The following is a 7,433-nucleotide window of genomic DNA, read 5'->3' as shown; positions in this document are numbered from 1 at the left end:
CAAACCATAACAAGGTATTATCTTTGGGTTATTATCAAAGTATAGAGGCAACATAGTATAAACTAAAAAAGTCTAAATGGCTGGGGTGTAGCTCAGTGGTAGGACACATGCTTAACATGTGCGAGGTCCTGGATTCAGTCTCCAGGACCCCCACCAAAAAAGTCTTAATAGTAATGAAAGGATTATAATGAAAACCATTCCCTATTTAAGTCCTAGTCCCCCAAGACAACTATTTTCCTCTTTTTTGTTTTTAGCTGTTTCTTGATTTATTAATTTTAGACATTGTTGGCTTTCTGTTAAGTTACAGGTTTATCGCCTTTAGAATCTTCCCATTTTTATTTTCCCCATCTTAAAATAGTTGCATTACAATTTTTGTTAAATTAATTTTGGTGTTTACATTTCATGACTATGTAAATATTTTTTACTACTGAGCCAGACAGTACATGATGATTACCTTTCCTCTTCTGTACAGTGTTTTGCTTTCTTCTTGAAATTAACAACCACCCTCTCTTTCTTTTGCTGTGAACCTATTGCTTATTCTTCACAGGCCGGGCAACAGATCACTATCAGTTGCACTTCTTTCCTGGAAGAACTGCCTCCTACAGCCTCCTCCTTCTAAGCTAGCTGCTCTGGGCCTCCTGCACAGCTGTTATTCCTAGGGCTTCCTACAACAATGCCCTTTCATTTTCTCTCTCATGAGTTTGACCATATGAGAAGGTCAAAGGAAGCAATCTGTGCTTCCTAACCTGAGCATCCCAGGAGATTCTGTCAAAGTTCTGCAAATGATATGAGAAATTTTAGGTTATGAATTTTCATTTCAAAACCAAGATCTTACCCGGCCCTACAGACTCAACTCCTGTAGTGATCATTCACAACAGAAAAATACTTTCTTGATTAATATAGGCTTTAGTTTCTTAAGGTAGAGTTATTATAACTGGTAGTATCTGTCCCTTTATAGGAGATCATCTTTACACTACTAATATGTAAGGAGCACCATCTTAACAGAAGGTAATGGCGCCCTTATGCCTTCTGGAGTCCAGTTTCAGTGGGTGGAAGGCAGAGCTAGTGGCAGAAATGGAGGAGGGTTTTTGTCACCCAGACATTCAACTGCCCTACCTCTACCTGCAGCTGGCCTTAATAGATACTGCTAGCTAGCAGGCAGTGCAGATGCATGCACACACACATGTAAACACATACACAAACATACCACATACACATACCTATTAACCATTTCTTTGTCTTTATACTTTTACCCTCCATTGAAATTAATAACCACTCCCTTTCTTGTACGCTGGAAAGTTCAACTTTGAAATGTTCTGTCCTTCTTCTGGGCCTAATCAATTTTTATCCATTAAACAAATGCCTCTTTTTTTTTGGTACTGGGGATTGAACCCAGAGATGCTTAACACTGAGCTATATCTCCAGCCCTTTTTATTTTTCATTTTGAGAAAGGGTTTTGCTAAGTTGCTTTCAGCCTTGCTAAGTCGTTAAGGCTTATTTAGAACTTGCAATCCTTCTGCCTCAGCACCCCCGAGTTGCTGGGTTTACAGGTGTGCACTACCACACCCAGCAAACAACTGGCTTTTTTCTTAAATAAACTCTTAATTTTAGAATAGTTTTACAGAAAAATTGCAAAGGTAGTATAGCAAAAACCCACATATTCCAAATCTAGTTTTACCTAGTCTTACCACAGTAAATTTGTCACAACTAATGAACCAATATTGATACATAATTATTCTTTAAAGCCCACACTTTTTTTCAGATTTTCTTAGTTTTTATCTATTTTTGTTTTTTTCTGTTCCAGGATCCAATCTGGGATATCACATAACTTTGATTTCAGGTTTCTTTTTTCCAGTACCAGGGATTGAACCCAGGCTTTTTAACCACTGAACAACATCCCCAGTCTGGTTTTGTTTGTTTGTTTTTGAGACAGAGTCTCACTAAGTTGCCTAGGGCTTCACTAAATTGCTAAGACTGGCTTTGAACTTTCAATTCTCCTGCCTCAGCCTCTGAATTGCAGGCCTATGCCACCACAACTGGTTCAGGATATCACATTACTTTGAATCATCCCACCTCTTTAGGTTCCTCTTGACTGTGACAGTTTGTCAGACTTTCCTTGTTTGCAATGACTTTTGATAGTCTTGAGGAGTACTGATCAGGTATTTCCCAGAGTGCTTCTTAATTGGGCTATGTCTGATGTTTTCGTCCTGATTAGACTGGGGTTATGGGTTTGGGGAGGAGACCACATTTCCATTTTCGACACACCTTATCAGAGTAACATACTATCAACATGACCTATCACTGTTGATGTTAACTTTGATCACCTGACCAAAGCAGTGCTTGTCAAGTTTCTTCACTGTATAGTTCCTGTTTGTCCCTCTTTCCATATTTTCCCCTTTGGGAAAAAGTGACTGTGTGCAGTCCACAATAAAGGAGTGAGGATTTATGCACCCTCTTTTTTGAGGATGGATTTTCTACATAAATTATTTGGGATTCGTCTGCATAGGAGATTGACTTATTCTCTCCAAGTTATTTATTTATTCAGTCACTTGTTCATACCAGTGTGGACCCATGGATGTGTATATTATATGTTGCATTTCAATCCAATACTACTTTGTTTATTTTGTTCTTCAGGTGGTTCCTACTTTGGCCTTTGGGTGCATTGGTCCTGTATCCTTTTCACATCCCCATCATGGTGTGTTTTGTTTTTGAGCACGTCCTTACTTTCTGGTACTAGAAATGTTCCTAGCTTTCAATACCTGTTTTCATAATGGATGTGTCTACTCGAATTAATTACCATTTCATAAGTTAGAATCCAGAAATAAATGCTTAATAAAAATCCCCCAAAGCATCTGCTCCCCTTCTTCTAATCCTCACCTTCATTCGAACTATAAACCCCACTTCCAGAAATCTCAAGAATTCCCTTCTGTTTCCCTCCCTGCTCATCCACCTTGTTTGCTGTCAATTTGGCTGGTTTCTGAATGTTTGCCTTTTTCTCCCTCCCATTGCCAGTGCTTGGCTCAGACACTCATACCTCACAGGACTTCTGCAAAAACCTTCCATCTGCATGGATTCCTATGTCCACTTCACTAATACATCCACCCTTTTCCCTTCTGCCATTTGCCATAAAATATGTGATAGTTTTTTGGCCCTGATCAGATTGGCATCTGCAGTCTTCTACAGATAGGGCCCTGCACAGCTGCATCTCCAAGGATACCCCTGCCATGGGCATTCTGCCCTGGCCACCCTGAAATCCTGGGCCCTGGACCTAGGATTCTTGGCCTGGAGAACTCTAGCTTCCATCCTCAGCCTGTTTAAGGCAGCATAAGGACCACTTCTTCAACCCTGGGCATGCTCTCTGGCCTCTACCTATACCCCCTGTGGAGCCCTACGGTTGTGGATCTGTCTCCCCTGCTAGATGGGAAGCCTCTAACAGGCAAAGACCTGCCTGTCTTATTACCCTTTCTTCTCCTAGTGGTGCCTGGCCCAGAATCTCACATTCAGAGGCAGTTTCAAGGCTGCCGATCTAATGGAAGTGCTTATACCCTGTACTCATAAGCCTGTTGTTCTGCTACCAAACACCAGAGGGCACTGTTAGCATGTTGACTAAGATTATAACCTCTTGGACCTGAAAGGATAAAAGTCTTATGAAAAGTTTGCTTCTGTTTTTGGAATCATATGGCACTTTTATTGCTCTTCATTTATTCTAAGCACATTTGTTCAAGTTTATGAAGTATACTTCTGTTAGGTTTAGATATTAGTATAAAAGGTACTACTTTTGAGACAGGAGTATCACAGCCTCAGCAACTTGGTGAGACCCTGTCTTAAAATGAAAAATCAAAAGGAATGAGGATGTAGCTAAGGGGTAGAGTGCCCCTGAGTTCAATCTCCAATACCAAGGAAAAGAAAAAAAAAAAAAGAAAAAGAAAAAAAGACTACTAAGGATACTTCCACTACAGTTCAAATCCTCAAATAAGACTGTCCTTGTAGTTTCTTCAGACCCAGAGTGAACCTCCTAATCCCAGAGGCCCTCCCCTGAAATAAAAATGATGACTTCCAGCCCCAAGGGGAATGTTTTTATGTTTCTATTCCTCTTCTGCCCTACCCTCTTCCCACATGCATACTCACACATACACAAATCACAAGCACACGGAAACACGCTCACTTACACCAGGACCTGTGAGTAGTCAAAGGCTCTAGTCTCTGTGGACAGAGTAACAGGTTGCTATGAAAAAGAGTGCCTCCACTGGCCCTGACCCAGGGACGCACGTCAGTTCCCTGTAAGCTCCTGGGCTGGCTGGAGGTGAATCACAGCATCATGGGGGACCTGGATGTGAAAATGTGAAGACTGCCTAGTGACTAAGCAAGGAAGCCTCATTCCAATGGATCTAACTATTTTGCAAAGGTTTCAAGTCTTGTACATGTTTTTCAAAAAGCAATATGGCAATCAAAGACCATAAAAAAAAGAGTTGATGTTTATACACACATACACACACACACACACACACACACACACACACACACCATACTCACAAAAAAAAAAAAAAAAAAATGTGCTGGGGATGAAACCCATGCGAGGCAACGCACTACCCACTGCTGCAGAGCCACATCTCCAGTCCCAAAACCCTTACCCTTTGAGCTTCCTAGCAAACCCCTCTCAACCTGGGTCTCTGACAGTGAGCCAGCATGAGGCCCGGATGGAAGAAGTGAGGTCCAGGAGCCCCTCCCCCTTGTCTTTGGTGTAGCTGGCTCCTTGACCCTACCCTGCATGCTCCTGATAAACAGGAAAGCATCCGCAGCCATCAGTGTCCTTCCCTCTCAGAGCATCTGAGACCTGTCTGAGCCATCAAAGCCAGACAGGAGCACACTGAAGGGGACACCAGTCTCTCCAAAACAATTCCCCATTGTGTTCCACCCCTTGAAAATCATGGATTTGTAAACAGTCCCTTACATTTCGACAGATCCTGCCCTGGCTTTGTGCTGGGGTGTTGTTTTTTCTTCCCTGAACAATGTCCTTTCCAGTAGAGCTGGCTGTTCACACCATTGTCTGAGACCCTTGGACTACAGGAAACAGTTCCAGATTTTTATCAGCTGGGGCTGGTGGGTGAGATCATGTCCATAAAGCAAGCTGCTGGTCTGATACGTCATTCTTCTATACCTTTATCTGTGAGAGCAGAGCCCGCCTTGCCCTCCCAACAGACCATTCTGGGCTTCAAGCGTCCCTCCACTTGATGGCAGACACCTGGACTCTGCTCCAGCCCTCTGTCCATTCACTTTGGTGTACTGTTAATCAGCCCTCAGCAGTCTGCCTGCCTGATTGTCCCTCTTTGCATGGTGGGATATTCGTGGCAGTGAACTAAGCACCACTGGATGTATTAAGATACTTTCCACAGGGCACGGGGGCACACTCCTGTAATCCCAGTGGCTGGGGAGGCTGAGGCAGAGACCAGGTTCATAGCCAGCCTCAGCCACTTATCGAGACTCTGTCTCAAAATAAAATATAAAAAGGGCTGGGGATGTGGCTCGGTGGTTAAGCACCCCTGTGTTCAATCCCTGAAACCTTAAAAAAAAAAAAAAAAAAAAAGAGATTGGTCACTTGAATCCCTACATCAGCAGAGTCCTGAGTGCAGACTATTATCTGGAGGCCTAGTCAGAGGAGAGGAGAGCTTCACATCCCTGACAAGGTTTCCCTGGAGACTGCAACAGTTCCTATCCCAAGTGGAGATTTTTTTTTTTTTTTAAAGCTACATTGAGGAACCAGAAGTTTCCTTAATGAAACTCCAGCAGGGAAAGTGAAAGGCTTCATTAGGACACCACCTCTGAGGGAGAGGGACCCAGCATGGCAAATGTAGGTGGGGGCTGGGCAGTGGGAAGTGGGCACAGTACCAGAGCTGCCTTGCCTCACCCCACCCCATATACCAGAGGGGAGGGTGAGTCCGGAAGAGGAGCCAGGGTGGGGTCCCAACAATCCCCAAGCTCCTTATCAGATATTGTGTTCAAATCCAGCCCTGCCCAGTCCTTTCCCTAGTCTTGGAAAACCCTGGGGATTTGTTCTTGTTGTGTTAAACTTTCTCCTTATGGAATCCTCTGTAGCCCAGGACTTGGGTGAGGCTGGGGTGAGCCCTTAATCCAGATGGAAATTGAATTACTTCTGGGCAACTTTCTCCTAGTACTGAGAAGATGATGTGGCTGGCCAGAGAAGCCTCGGTTTGCTGGACTGGGAGAGGTATGTGAGTCCCTCCATTCCTAGAAGGCAGCTGGCAGGAGCCTCCTTCCTGGTGGCTGCTATGTGCCCACCCTTCCAATTTTAGGGGTGTCTAGGACTTGACTTTAAGCTTAGCTAAATGAAAGAGAAGCACAGGCACCATTTCAGAAAATAAAAAGGATGGTTTCCTCTCTTATTCTGATGCTTCCCTCCCTGAGAAGTTTCTCTATTGAATTGCAGGACAACCACCCACTTGGGGTGAATCTTAGCCATGCCCTCAAAGGACCATGCCAGACACAGGAGGGACTGGAAGTTAGGTTGGGAATGCAGGCTGGGTGTGGGAGGATGGGTGGGGGAGGCAGAATCCAAAGTGTTGGCAGACTGGTGGCTTGGCAGCCCTGTCCCTGAGGTGGCAGGTTCTACTCTGGTGAAAACCACAGGAAACCAAGACATGACTGAAATCTGGGAGGTCTGCACCTCTAGTGTTTACAGGCTTGGGGGGCAGGGACAGAGATTAACAAATTAATCTCACATGAAAAGGGAAGGAATTAATCTAATCAGCACTTTTCCAAAGTGTACTCTTCAGACCATTAGAAACGTGAGATGTTAGCTACTCCCTGGGGAAAAAAAAAAGAAATGGAGGACTAAGTTTTGGAGAATCATAGAACACATAGTAGGCACACAACCGTTGGAGACTGTCAAAGGATTTCTCAGCGTTTTAGGGCAGGCAGTATACAGCTTTGTGGGGAAATCCTTGAATTTAACCTTGGAGACCGTAAGATGGTAGAGGATCTCCTGGGATTACCCTTTCATAGGACAACATTTGGGAAACATTCAATGAGTCTTTTTGTCTGCGTCCATTTCCAGCTCTAAACCTGTTTGGGAAATCATGAAACAGAGGCCCAGCAACCAGGGGAAGTACCAGACTTAGAGGAAAAATCTGCAAAAGGAAGATAGAAAGAGGGTAAAACTGCTGAGGCAGGAAATTGGGGTCAAAACAAGAGACGGAAGAGGGACGGAGGGCCAGGGAGAAGCCTGGGCTGAGGGACCTTTGGAGAATGGGGGGGAGCAGAGGCGCTGGGCTGCCATAGGAGGAGTAGTGCTTGAGGGGAGAGGGGGCAGTGGGGGTCTCTTTTGTGCCAGTGCCAACTGGCTACTCTGATGATGACTCTCAGTCAGTGGACGACGGCGCAGGCAGGGAAACAGGGCTTCAGGTTCTGTCTGGCCT

The sequence above is a fragment of the Sciurus carolinensis genome, chromosome 17, assembly GCF_902686445.1.
Source record: "Sciurus carolinensis chromosome 17, mSciCar1.2, whole genome shotgun sequence".
Classification (NCBI taxonomy): Eukaryota; Metazoa; Chordata; class Mammalia; order Rodentia; family Sciuridae; genus Sciurus; species Sciurus carolinensis.
This window is presented reverse-complemented; position numbering follows the sequence as displayed.